At 36.1% G+C, this 11,115-nt stretch overlaps 1 long non-coding RNA gene across 1 annotated transcript; it reads right to left on the bottom strand.

The window, feature by feature from the left end:
* Positions 1-6,938: 6,938 nt before the first annotated feature.
* On the bottom strand, positions 6,939-7,740 carry LOC112450959. Its single transcript, XR_003039687.2, has 3 exons — positions 7,695-7,740; positions 7,484-7,544; positions 6,939-7,383 (listed from the first exon to the last, which is right to left on the bottom strand). It is a non-coding gene; the product is annotated as an uncharacterized LOC112450959 (long non-coding RNA).
* Between the last annotated feature and the right edge of the window lie 3,375 nt (positions 7,741-11,115).

Genomic DNA, 11,115 nt, shown 5'->3' with positions numbered 1-11,115 from the left:
CCGAGACACTCCTTTTGGACAAAGGTTGTATCACCCCCGCTTTTCACTGTGAAGAGGCCAGTGTCCCAAGTTGTTGTAGCACACATCTGGTTGTGGTTTTGGTCCTGAGGGTCTACGGCTGTAGCCGGTCTTCTCTTGTGGTGGAGAGCTGCATGATGGTCGGCCCACTTTGGTTATTGGCTTCTTGAACTGGATTGCTAAGAAATGCCCTATCTCTTTGGGGCTAGTCTTGATTGGATCCCCCAACTCTTGAGAAGAGTAAAAATTGGTATGATGTGCATTGTGTTCAATCATGTCATCAGTGAAGAGCATTTTGAAGTACTGGAAGGGTGAGTGTACAGCTTCAGGTGGTTCAAATCTTGAATTTGGAACCTGGAACTCCTCAATGTCTTCATGCTTCCAGATTCTTCTTGTGCTTGTGTTTGGTGCTGGGGTGTCACTTGGGTCAGGGTTGTCACCTGGCCCCTCCAAGGGAACAGTTTTTAGATTTTGTTTTCCTTCTCTGCTCTTTTTACGTGGTGGCTGTTTAGAAATTCGGCTTGTTGAGAGAGCCTCCTCTTCATCCAGGGATTCAAAAGAGCTGTCTCCAGCACCATCTGCTTGTGTGGGGTGAAAATCAGGATCTTCTACAGGATCATCATAATCACTCAGACCTCCATCATATTCCTGGGGATTTTCTGGTACAAGCACCAGAAGAACGCACGGCCTTGCACCATAGTAGGTTTTAGCGTCCATCTAGTAGTTCTTTAACAAATTAAAATGAAATCATGATTAAAAACATCTGACATTGGTAGTAATATTAGTATACCAGCCTGTGTCATTTAGTTGAAAGGGAATTATTTGTCAAAATTATATTTCCCCACATAAATTCTAGAGTTTTACCATATTCACTCATGTAAACTCAGAAAGTAACAAAAATTAACGTGTAAAGTAATTATCTCAGCTTATCCGTGATGTATAATGATGTAATAACACTTTATATTTCATTATTACAGCAATAAATAAAAAATATGTTATGACTTTATTGCAAAAAGGTCAATTTTATTTACATTAGCTTAATTTGCTACATTTACCATCAAGTGACAAATCAACCGTTTGGTTGACCATGTTTTTAAAAAATTATTAGACATTTAATTTATCTTTTTAGATTATATCAAGTAACATAATTCTGTTTAGTAAGGACTCTAACACACATATATATCAGAAAACAATCCCTACCTTTCAAATTTTCAATGAAAACAGTCAACATGTGTAAGATGATTTTTGTGTTTTGGACATCCTGGTTGGAGCGGGAGTGAAGAAGAATACTATTCAAAGAAACAGTGCCCTCTAGTGGATATCTTTAGGATAGCGAATCACAGCCAAATGGTAGAGATGGCTTAAACAGGTTGAACCAAGTTAGGTACTCCTCTCACTGAGATATAGTGACCCAAAATTACCTCAACCATATGGTTGAGCGGGTAGTTAGGAAAAGAACTCATTCTGTCTAACACCAGTCCAGCCACCAGTCTACCAGTCCCCTCTTCAGCAGCACATCACCACTTAATGACCTCCACTGAATTAGGCACGTCGGCCCAACTTTAAATGCAGAATGAAAGACAGAGCTCTATATGACAAACTGACAGGCACTCCACATTCATCCAGAAGGCAAGAAGTAAAATTATTAGTTCCTAGTAGTTTTGCGCATAATAAAATTTATCGCTGATTGACACATTGGGCATAAAATTTCATATTTTTTATTCATGGCCACATTATTAACTTTTCTTATGTACAAAGGCATGGAAATCATATTCTAAGAAAGGAACATTGTTATTTCTACAGAGAGTGTTCTTGACTTTTAAAAAAGATATTATTCCATTTTTATGTTTGATACAAGCAAGAAGTTGAAAAGCGTTTTCCTCAGAAAGTTTCTAATATTTATATGATTTTAACTCAAAGACTTGTAGATTAAATTTAAGGTACAATTAGATAAAACCTCACAATGGCAGTATGTTCAGCAATATATAATATTCTTTTTCAAGGGTGTCTTCTTCGTGATTCTTTTACTTCAGTGTCACTGAAAACTAAGCTTGATGTCAAGGATGCTAGTGCTGTAAATTCCACGTTTTTACAGATGAATATGTTGAACCATGAACATGACAGGCTGAGGTTAATTAAAGTTTATAAATTGCTTACTTGAACTTCTAGAACCTTCAGTTGTAAAAAAAAAAAAAAAAAGAAAAAAAAATATCTCAAACACAAATCTAGCCAGTTCCCAATAAAAAGCAGAGATTATTTTTGTATTTTTTGCTTTACTGAATAACATGTTAAAAATGGATTACTAACATTTTTTTTAAGAATTTTGGTTACTATTTTAACACATTTGCAAGTATGTTGCAAGTATGTCCTGACATTTTCCGGATATCCTCAACATTGTGCACTGTTTCCAGCTTTTTCACTTTTCTATCAGTTTTGTGTTTTTGGTTTGAACTAATGATCTGTCAAATCGCATGGATAACAGAAATGTGAAAGACGTAAAAATGGTTTGATGAGGTAAGTACTGAACATTGTTCTGAACTGTTGAGAAATACTCAAAAACGAAATGCTCATGGTAATAAAACTGTTAAAAAAACGAGAGTTGATTGAACCAATAGTCAGGGAAGCACAATTCAAGTTCAGGAGCAAACTTGGCATTTTATTAACAAACCTCAAAAGAAGGAAACAGCACAAAAACTGGGAGGGAAATGAACAAACTGACTTAAAAAAAAAGGAATACAAGGTGTATAAATATTACTTTAGAGGGTGATTACAGATGCAGAGTAGGTAAAAATGGAACATAACAGTGGACTTCTGAGATCTATGGGCCTGGATACAAGATTACGCAATGACAAACAAACAAATTCAAAATATAATGAAACCAATAAAATAAAATACAACAAAAAAGGAATAAACTCAAAATATTAAATCTAACACAAAACCTCCAAAGTGATGACAAAACCTTTGAATAAAATTACATATCACACATATAGAATAGATCATAGCTCCCACCAGTTTGTTAATCATGTGTAGATTTTACCCATCCATCCATGTATCCATTTTCTTTACCTGCATTTTCTTTCACCAGGTCCAGGGGGGGACCTGGTGCTTATCTCCAGCAGTCACTGTGCAAGAGGTGGGGTACACACTGGACAGACTTCAAGTCCATCACATAGAGACAAACGAGACAAACGCACCATTCACACTCTCACTCACACCTAGGAATAATTTAAAGTTACCAGTTAACCCAACATGCATGTTTTTGCTCTGTGGAAGGAAACTGGAGTGGTTAAACACACACACACACACAAGGAAAACATGTAAACTCCACACGAAATGCCAAGAAGTGATCTTGCAACATTTTCACTCTTGAGTCGACAGCTGTAAACACTGCCCCGCCATGCTGGTGCATAGTTTTAAAGTTTCTTTTTTTAAATTTATTTTTAGGTTTTTCAACGTTTTGGACCAAACTTGGACCAAGTAAATAAATCATTCTGAGAACAAACTCAGTGTATGTTCATGTGATGCCCAAACTGATCAATATATGACAGAAATTTTCTATCACACTAAACAGTACAATCTGAAGGGCCTTCGAGCCAGACAGATCATGCAATTTGATTACAAACATGGAAAATTAAAACAAACCTTTGGAAAAGTGTATTATTAATACATTCCATATTCATACATTGATTTATCCATATTCGCTTTGTAGAGGTCAGGGTTGCAGGGGGGGTGAGGAGGAGGGGGAGAAGGTAGTTTATTCCTCAAAAAACAGATCAGTCATTTATGGTACAGCTGAGGAGATCTCAGAGAGCTCTGAGACAAACAACTAACAGCAACCTTAAAATCATTGAATAACAGCAGCCCCGCCCTATAATATATACCAAACACAAAACGAAAAGGAAAACAACATCATTTTAAATATGTCGAGCGGCTTAACCCCTAACCATGGCGAAATTTAAAGATTTTGGCTCTTAATCATTTTTTTTTCCCTAAAGCACTTTATTTATACTAAGGTAAACACTTAGCAATTCATGTAATAATGTACCTAATTACAAGCACACCTACATATACGAAGGTCTCGATTACAATTAAAGAAGCTTGCTCTTGATGACTCATTTGCCCGATACAGTACTTGGCAAATCCCTTAAGTGCAAGCAAAGCTTTAACTTAAGGATAAAAATAGATGTGAATGCTATGTATTTATTGATTAAATAATCATCAAGCTTCAGTCCATTAGTTGCTGCTTTATGTTTCTGTTTTAATTACTGGCCCTGGAAGGTGTAACATGATAGGATCTTTAATCACCTGAGACAGAAGCCTGTTTCCAAAGGACACCTTGCTGACACTCTGCTTCAGGAATGTGTCTACAAAGCAGATTTAACTGATCTCCATGAGTACATGTGTCACATCACCTTCTAAATTAACAAAGGGGCGTGTCAGTTACAACAAGGCCACGAGCAATGCAGTGCCAGCAGGTGAGTTCTAAGGAGATGAGCTTTTTAGTTGCAGGACAGCCATCTTTGCTACCGACAGTCAAAAGTATACTCATCTGTGAAGAGGCAGTCAGTAAGGTAGTTAAAGAAAGGCAAACTGAACTAAGGTCACTAAAACAAAGATGAAAATGCTTTTATTCTATTTTCTGCCCTTGTATGTCTTTCTTTTTTGTTTGTTTGTTTGATTTTGTTTACAAAGCGTTAATCTGTGTTTCAGTAATCTACTGTATATCTCATTTAAAACAGGCCACAGGTGACCATATCTCAATTATAGATCTCACAAAACATCACTTTGCAGTTTTTCTCCTAAATATGCACGCACCAAAATGAGATGTGTTTCTGCTGCCATTGCTTTTTTTATTTATTTTGACTGACGACAACTTAAGGTTACTGACAAACAAGAATGTACTATTTTGTAAATATATATTGAACAATCATTTTACAATTGATCAAAAAGCTAAGTGGAGAAATTCAAATGGACACCTATCTTGTTTCAAAAAAACAAAATTGTTTTCACATACAAATAAATAAATAAATAAATCGCCCACTGAGTTAGTCTATTCTGGGTCTCCTTTTGTAAAATGAAATGTGTTTCTTACTGTAAATTACGCTATAAGACCACTTAAAGTGATAGCTCAGATCTTTCGGAATAGGATTTTGTGAAAAGGTTATAGACAATTAACATTTTACCTGTTATAGATAGCCTTTTGAACAACCCCATTGAAAAAAAAGTTTTAGTCTTAGAAATGTATACAATACTATCTATAATATTACACATTCTTGTGCCTGGACAGTCTATGGTCTTTTGTTGAGCAGATTCACAGCATTTCCACTCCAGATGTGGTTTTCATCCAGCAAATGAAAAAGCAACACTGAACTGACCCTGTAGCTCCAGTCAAAGATGACCTCATCTTCAGTTCATATAACCTGCGTGATCTGTTGGTATAAGATGCCCCGGCAGCTTCCTTCCCCGAGATGTGTCTGTGAGTTACAGAAGGGGGCATTATGCAGCTTTCTGCCTGTCTTGGTGCTTCATTATGGTGCCAGGAGATTAGAGTAGTCGCTGTGTGATGTCACAGTCATTAAACTGCAGGTGGATCAGCATGGGACCCTTTCAACTCTTTCCATGTCTGTAGCCTAAAAAAAGGATGTGTTTGCCGAGGCGTGAGCTTTATCTTATGATGCAGTGCGGCTGAAGGGGAGTCTGTGTAAATAAAGCTTTGGTTACATGATACTGTAAGAGGCTGGCGAATCTATCAAAACTGTTCAACATTGCACTCAATAAAACCACATAAATGCATTGTTTTGTTTTCTTTTATTTTCACACTCATTGAAAGTCTACAGCCTCTATTTGAGCAAACACCTGTTTCTATGAAATGTATTTAAAGCTGAAACATTTTAAACTCACTTTTTATCAGAAGGTAGAGACATTTTATAAAAAGATTATTTCTCTTAAGCTATATTTGGTTATTAACGCTGTATATATAATTTATTATATTAGCACATGGTGCATACTGATCAGTAAATATTTTTTTAACAATGGATCAAATCTACTGTATAATTACTTCAAGTAGGTTAATAATTTCACAAATTAAAAGGAATCTCTTCACTTACTCAGATTTAAATTGCTTAAGTTTGCCATATTTTTTTGTTTTACTATTACCTTTGAATATGTCAACAACAGATTACCAATTTTCTTAACCCTTAACCCATATTTTTTGCCTCTGCCAAGGAGGTCATGTTTTGGGTATCATCTGTCTGTCTGTCTTTTAATTACTCATAAAGTTATAATGTAGAACAAAAACCTTCTGAAACATTTTGCAGTCAGTGAGTTAATTGGCCACAGGTGTGGGTATCATAACTGGGTGTGAAAGTTGCATATATCGTACACCAACTATTTCCAAACAAAGATGGTTCACTTCTCAGCTCTTCAAGTAGGAGTTTCATTAGGATATGGTTCAAATATGTCCCAAAATGAAACTGGTAAAAGAAAAAAGAAATGTTGCTGCCAATAAACAATTCATTTAAAGAATGGTACATTTACAACAAATAGAACCATCGAGCTATAGTAATCAATTAATCTATAAAAGGTTGGGAAAACCAGAACATCTGATCATCCCTAAAACACAGTCTGCCACTGCATTAAAAATGAAACTAAAATGCTCTGGGCCAAAACAAGAAAAGCAGAAACTCTAAACTGAGCCATTATTGGATGGTTAACATGTTAAGCTTGTTGTGGCTGTTATTGTACAAATTGTTACATCAAAATGAAACATTGTTAGTTTTCTTCAGTTTTTTTTTTATACCAACAGCCCCAAGAACAAATCATACACAAAGAATAGCTCAAAAATTGTTATACCTGAGAATGAGAGGCAAAAAGATCAAAGTATTTTTTGCTTAGAATCTGTCACATAAGTGTAGTTAACACTATTGGGCATTTTTTTTTTTTTTTGCCGATCTGAAAATATAAACATTAATTTCTCAGAGATAATTTTACACAAATGCACTTAAACTCATTATCAAGTACTACTGGTATTTTTATCCACTTGGTTCATCTCCAGGGCCAAATTCTTTTCACCTCCTCTCTTCTAATTGGTACATTCAAAGCAAACCAAGAAAACAAAAATGGCTATTAACTATGAAGACATTGTACTTTAGGGTATTGTACGCTAAGCAGAGCAGCATTGTTACTTTAAACATGCATTTAAAGAAATTCAATAATGTAAACTAAAGTTTAGTTAAAATGTAAATATTGAAGCAGTGTCTTTTGAAAATAGCTTGACAAGTGGTATATACAAAGTGCAAATTGCAAGGACAAAAGATGGAGCGTAGCATTCAATCAGGTTTTTCAGGTTGTTGCTTGCTGTAAAAGCTAGAGGAAAAGATAAGAAATTTCTGTTAAGAGGGAAGGGAGCATCTGATGCAAAATTACACCAGCCTGAAACAAACTGTTTGCAGTTTTTATACTTTACCTGAGCAACTAAATTGAGACAAAAACCCAGCAGAGGATTCATCTTTATCAAACCTCTCAAACTACACATGGAAGGGAATTGGAAAATCAACAAACCCTATTTTATACAAGCTGAGATATTATTTGATAAGTTGCTTATGTCAGGTTTCAAAAGGAGGCAAAAGTAGTCCTGAAGCAAAAGACAAAAACAGAATTAGCAAAACAATGCTCACAAGTCACAGGTTTCAACAGAGGCTCAGCAACTTTACCACTTGGTAGGTAATGCTCCAGCGCTGGTCTGGTTCCCACCACAGCCTTAAGTACACCTGTCCTCTTGATTAGCCTGATCCGTCGCAGGTGAGGGAGTACTGGTGACGAGACGTCAATCACTCGTTCGGCAACGCCCACCAGGAAGCACTCACACACATACTAAAATACACCAGCATTCCACCATCACCACAGCTTAAAGCAAACCTAAAATATAAATATTTAGAGTAACACTGTTATAGAAAAAAAAGGCAGCAACCTACCAAATGCTGGTTTGTTGCGTCACTAATTTATGTAGTGATGCAAAAGTGTTTGGATGAAGTTTAATGATTATAAAAGTATGCTACCTAAAATAAACATCTAAGTTTCTTGCTATTAAAATAATGCAGTCCAAAAAAAACCTCTTACACTTCTTGGTGTGTGTGGAAGGGAAAAAACAATCACTTAACAGACTGCAACCCCATTCTGGAGAGGCTCTTAGCTGAAGTAGCATGCTGGCATTCTGGGAAAAGGGCTTTGTAATGGCCGTGGATCCTAAAACCATTGTTGGAAACCGATTTCCATTTAGCAACAGCTTCTTCACCAGAGAGTGATAAGGTTGGAGATCTGTGACAGAATTGGCAACAGTCTCCTGACACTTTTACTTGTCACACTTTTACTTTAGCCAAAACCTCTAAATGTTTTATTTTGAAAAACCTTAACAGAGCGGTTAAAGAGATGACGAGATTTAGAGCTCATAAAAACACTTAAATAAGTCACTGACTTGTGACCATATTAAGGGATACATGTACCAAAAGGCCACAGGTGCAAAAAAGTGCAAGCATTGTTTTTTTTTTTTTTTTTTTTTTTTTTTACAATTGTCTATGTGTTTTTTTGTTTTGTTTTGTGCTTTGAATACCACAGTCTTTACAGTGACCCTAGATGTCTTCAGTAAAAAGAAATTGTATAGAGGTAAGTATTTGAATAAAAACCATATACATTTGTCATCTATGCCATCTTTGCAAAATATTGTCTAGAATGGTAGCATATTAGAGGTAGCCTGTAACTTTTGAAGTCAACAAAATTCAATATATGCAAGTTTGTAAGAATTGCTTTTCAACATTGGCCTAAAACACAGGCTCGTGTTTATTTAGGAGCTACTGTGCAGAGCCTCAATGAATGTTTCTTGAACTGAAAAGATGTTTTGGCTATAAATTTAGCCTAAAAGTTCATGTCTAAATCTAGTTTTAGATGTCAAACAAAAGTATTGTTTTGTTTTTAAACAGGCACCAATGCAGGGCTTGATCTCTTCTGTTATGAAACACTTCTTACATCCAACTGAGCTAAACAGCCACACTCTGTTATTGGCACTTGTACAATGCATTGTGCTCAACATGTCTGTGGCAATTATGAAATAGATTTGTTTTGTAGCAGTTTTTCTGACAATTTCATACTATGTGCCCATGCCTGCTGGCACCCTGTTTTGGACTAGTGACTTGTCTAGGGTATATCTTATTTCTTGCCTGTTGATTGCTGGAAATGGTCACCTGTGCCCCACAATCCTGAACAGGATTAAACGAGTATGTAAAGATGGATGGATGGATGGATGTCTGCTGGTGCTACTTAACACCTTTGGTGATGAGCAACCATGCCAACATGAGAGGTGATTACACATGCTGAAGTTTTCCAAAGTCCAAGTTATTCCTGAAATAAAACTCTAAATCCAACACAAGTTAAAGAGGTGATGTTGCAGATCTAGTACATGTTGTATCTGAGGGGCTGTATGTCGTGTTATATTTACAGCTTCTTCTGTGTTAAGGCTCATACTTCAGGCTCAAAATCTGGGGCAGAAACTGTGGAGCGTGGGCAGAGTGCATAGACAGTTTCGTTCCAACAGAACATACCTGTATATGTGCAAAAATAATTTTCCACCAACTGCATGTCGAGGGCCAACTTTAAGTAATTTTATGTAAACTTCATTTATTAAACAAACATGATATAAATATAAAATGTTCTTTTATATTAGACTAGCATTGTCATTTTTCTAACGTCAGTGAGTGAAACAGTTAACTAGCAGCTTTTCGGTTACATTACAGAATCCAAGGAGAGTAGGAAGGAAGAAGTAATTCATGGGAAGAAAAGAACATTGTGTCTGCTTTTTTGTGGTTTCTGTTGTAATAAAAAGCATGAGAACATATTAACCAAACCAAAAGTACGGCCTCCCCTTTTTTTAATAATGTCACTATCAAAAAGAAAGTCATTAATTTCACGTGGGAAAATAAAAAATATCACTTGGGATCAGTATTTTTAAAGAAATCATTCTCTAGGATATAATAACCCGTGTCCACATGCAGCTAAAGGTCTGGCTATTTCAGATGTAGAAAGCAGTGCCTTTTAGAGAACACAGCCTCCTCTACTCGTTCTGCTTAAGGGGACAACAGTGAGCTGATGCAGTTACCCATTTAAAGTGACAAACCTGACAGAATAAAAGTAATAGTAGCTCTAAACAGTAGCCAATGGATCTGACAAACATTTAGATGCTATCTCCCAGTTCCTGTAGATAAATGCGCTGCCACTCCTTCCACACCAGTGTAGCCCGTGGCAACACCAGCCAGACATGTAATCCCTTTGGACAAGAGAGCAACGCTGAGGCCCAAATCAGAGTAATTGACAAAAGCAGGAAAATAATGATTAAATAACGACTGAATGACTGTATATTTTTATCAGAGGAAAGGCTTTAACTGAGTGTACTGTGCTGTCCATCTCCTTGATAATGCAGTACATTTGCAAGTTAACCGAAACTGAGGTTTGTTTTTTTATCCATAAAATGTTAATATTGTTTCAGTCAAAAATATATATTTTTTAAAACACACAAAGTATGAATTTGTTTTCCTTATTTTCCTTAAAGTTCTTTTTTTTAGACTGCTGCTTTGATGAATATAGGCAATCATGTATATGTGTCAGACTAAAATGACTTTATCATTGCATTCTATACTTTTTAGTACACACGTTGCTCTCTTTGAATGCACAGTAAGCCAAACAATATTTCGTCATCTCATTTATGTCCCCTCTGGGTCACATTCAGTATCTGGGCAGACTTTTACACACAGACAGCCTATTTACAGATACAATTGTATCCCAGCTGGTGCAAAGATAATACTGTGTTGTCTGTTTGATTGTGTTTTCCAGCCCCCCTTCCCCCCTTCACTTTCTACTCTCGCCCTGCTGGGCAGGAATGCTAAACCAAAAAATTTTAATAAGGCAAAAAAAATGTGTAGCCTTAGACAGGGTGTCTGGAGATACTGCCCCAGAGACATTTTTCACATTAAATACCAATTTTCTGCAATTTTACAATAAATTTGCATATTTTGAGTCCTTCTCAAGCTGAAAAGAGGGATTCACTACAAA

Source organism: Kryptolebias marmoratus, linkage group LG9, assembly GCF_001649575.2.
Source record: "Kryptolebias marmoratus isolate JLee-2015 linkage group LG9, ASM164957v2, whole genome shotgun sequence".
Taxonomy (NCBI): domain Eukaryota; kingdom Metazoa; phylum Chordata; class Actinopteri; order Cyprinodontiformes; family Rivulidae; genus Kryptolebias; species Kryptolebias marmoratus.
This window is presented reverse-complemented; position numbering and strand designations above follow the sequence as displayed.